The following is a 3,695-nucleotide window of genomic DNA, read 5'->3' on the forward strand; positions in this document are numbered from 1 at the left end:
AGGCTGGAGTGCAGTGGCCGGATCTCAGCTCACTGCAAATTCCACCTCCCAGGTTCACGCCATTCTCCTGCCTCAGCTTCCCAAGTAGCTGGGACTACAGACACCCGCCACCATGCCAGGCTATTTTTTTTTTTTTTTTGTATTTTTTTAGTAGAGACAGGGTTTCACCATCTTAGCCAGGATGGTCTCGATCTCCTGACCTCGTGATCCGCCCGCCTCGGCCTACCAAAGTGCTGGGATTACAGGTGTGAGCCACTGCGCCCGGCTCACTTTTTTTTAAAGTTGAAAAGTAGGCCAGAGAAACATTCCAGGAGGGAGAAAGGATAAAAGCAATGATGTAGACACTCAGCGTTTCTGTAGTCATATGGAGATGAGGAAGTCATGTGAACAGCAGTCTGATTACGGCAGAGTGTTTATAAAGTAGTAAGAAGGAAGGGGCCTTGATTGGCGGGTGAGAAAACTCATAGAAATGGAAGCTTTGGAAGTTTAGGGGGATGCAGAGTGGTGTTTTAAAAATACAAAAAAAAAAAAAAAAAAAAAAGCACTAGTAGGAAAAATGAATTGGAAGGAAATGTACACATTCCCTCCTGGTTTCAGAAATTGTTTAAGGTTGCTCACAAGGATTGATAAAGCCCATAAGCCAACAGGAATTAAGAGTCCAGAAGTGGTGGCTCATGTCTGTAACCTTCAGTCCTTTGGGAGGCCAAGGTGGGTGAATCACCTGAGGTCAGGAGTTTGAGACCAGCCTGGCCAACATGGCAAAACCCCATCTCTATTAAGAATACAAAATTAGCTGGGCATGGAGGTGGATGCCTGTAATCCCAGCTACTCAAGAGGCTGAGGTAGGAGAATCACTTGAACCCAGGAGGCAAAGGTTGCAGTGAGCCGACAGTGTGCCAGCCTGGGCAGCAGACCAAGACTCCATCTCAATAAACAAAAACAAAAAAAAAAATCGGTGAGAGAAGGTGGCAAAATGAAGGAGTTGGGAGAGGATACATGCTACGACAACCTATTGAGTATTTGCGCACTTTGTTGAACACTGGTTGGGGAACAAAGAATGACCACAGCCTGTTTAGGGTGTTCCAAGAAAATAATCAGGTATCTGTACTATCATGTGATACATGCTCTGGGGGAAAGGGGAGAAGGTCAATGGTATTCTGGGGTCAGAGAGGAATGGAGATGAGAAAAGGTTCATTACTACAATGCATTGTCAGTATCTTCAACAAGGGCAGAGGCACAGAAGATAGATAGATAGATAGATAGATAGATAGATAGATAGATAGATAGATAAGATAGATAAGATGATAAATGGATAGTTAGAGGATAGCTAATAGATAGATGATACATAAATAGATAAAATAGATGCTAGATAGATACAGGATGGACGGATGGAAGATAGATAATAGATAAATGACAGCTGAATGATAATAGATGATAGATGAAAGATAGATGATAGAAAGGTAATAAATGATAGATGATAGATGACTGATAGATGATTGATAGGTGATTGGTAGATAGGCTGATAGATTACATATGAATAGACAGACAAATAGGTAATAGGTAGATAGGTGATAGATAGATAGATGAGGTATCAACTGATAAAAACAAAATGTGTCTTTCTATGAAAACCAGCTTTAGGATGCCCCCATGACGCCTTCTGGTCTCCGTGAATCTACTTTGATGAAGCAAGGGTAAGAAAAACCACAGGGGGTCAGAGTAGACAGGGCAGACTAGACATGTTACAGTGACAGACTAACCCACAGTTACACTAGCCTAACAACAAACATGTATTGCCCACTCACACTCTACATCCCACATGGTCAGTGGGGAGGGAGGTGGGCATCTCTCTATACAATTCCTCAGAGCCCAAACTCATGTAGCCTGGGATTCCATCTCATGAAGCCACCATATCAGCATGGCTCCCAGGGGGTCACAGCAGGAGAGAAGAGAGATTGAGGAACTCACATTCTCTCCTAATGCCTCTGCCTGAAAGTGGCCCACATCACTTCTGCCTGCAGCCCATTGGCTAGAATGGGTCACATAACCTTGATCTAACTGCAAGGGTACCTGGGAAATACAGAGGGGCACATAGGTTTTTGTTTTTGTTTTTGGCGGGGGGTCATTGCTGTTTTTGCCAATACTGCTTCTATGATTGCTACTACCACTGACAATAATCATAGTTCATATTTATTGAGTGGTGGCTATGTGCCAAGAACTGTGTTTTACACACGCTATTAAATTCAATCTTCCCTGAAGTCTCTGAGAGCTAAGCAACTGTTCCTATTTAACTGGTAACTAAATTTTTAAAATGTGCCCCACAAGGAAAAGACTGAGCTGGGATTTGATCCTTCGCTGTCCCACTTCCAAGCCCACACTCTTCCTGCCCTATATCCCCAGCCCTCCCACCTTCAGTTCAATTTTCTGATGAGACAGAGAGTAGCTGTGGGTCTTGTACATGACCCCAAGCCTCTGTGCTCTGCACCTCACCAGCCTCTCTTGGGAAGATATGAATCACACCGCCCCAGTTCGCTGAGCCTTCTCTTCCACCTGGACATCCAGGGTTTTGTCAAGAAGAGGGTACTTTGCTGCTTTATTTTTACACTTGAGTAACATGCATTATTTAGCAGCAGAGTTTCAGAAACATTGAAATGACCCTTGTAAACACAGTTAAAACGTTTTTCTTTCAAAAGGCTCTGCTTCTCTTTGTAGCAGTGGGATTTCAGCACACAGAAGTAGCTTCCTCTTTTTTCCTTTGGTGCCAAATATATCTTAATTTTGTTTAACATGTAATAAATATTTAGTTTTACTCTCCCAGTGCTAAAAGACATTTATACAACCTTTTGAGTTATTCGGAAATTGTCTTGATAATTAGCTATGTTTTCACAGAGATCAAGAGGGCTTCATCTTTCTTCTTCAATTAAGTTTTCTTGTTTGTTTGTGTTTCTTTGTTTTGTTTTTACTGAGTACTTAAAAATTATCAAAGTGGAATGCTTTTTTTACTTGAATGTTTTGGGTGTCTGGCATAAAGCAAAAATTCCTCTTAAGACAGAGACGTCTAGATGTTAACTATCCTAAAATGACATCACTTTTCTGCTTTTACTTGATATCTTAAAATTAACAGCATACATTTGTGAAACAAATTTCAGAGAGCACTTGTGGTGTGTGACCACAAGTGAATGAATAACCCAAGTTATTCATTATTATTTCCTCAAAGACTGCTTTGGGTGTGGGGTATGGGATAGGTTAGAGAAGATCTGTCTCTCTTCTGTTAGTTTCAAACACTTGTAGAATAAGCTACCTATGGACACAAACAAGGCTCAAGTTGACAAAACAAAGGAGTGTGGAAGTCGAAGGAATGGTTAGATCACTTTCAATGTAGAAAGCATGAATGTTATTTCAGGTAACTTTCACATATGTCAACATGATAACCATCAAGGCAGAGAGATACCACAAGAAAAAGTACAGGTTTGTTGAGCCACATATGAATTTAAATCCTGGCTCCCCTATTCACTTGCTGTGTGCCTTTCTGAATGCCAGTTAACCTCTCGGTGTCTCAATTTCCTCCTCCAAACAATGAAGAGCTGGTGATCACTAAGGTGCCTCCCCTCTTCCTCCCTTCCTTCCTCCCTCCTCCCTTCCTTCCTTCTTTCCCTCCCTCCCTCCTCCCTTCCTTCCTTCCTTTCCTTCCTTCCTTC

The sequence above is a fragment of the Piliocolobus tephrosceles genome, chromosome 17 (assembly GCF_002776525.5).
Source record: "Piliocolobus tephrosceles isolate RC106 chromosome 17, ASM277652v3, whole genome shotgun sequence".
NCBI classification, from domain to species: domain Eukaryota; kingdom Metazoa; phylum Chordata; class Mammalia; order Primates; family Cercopithecidae; genus Piliocolobus; species Piliocolobus tephrosceles.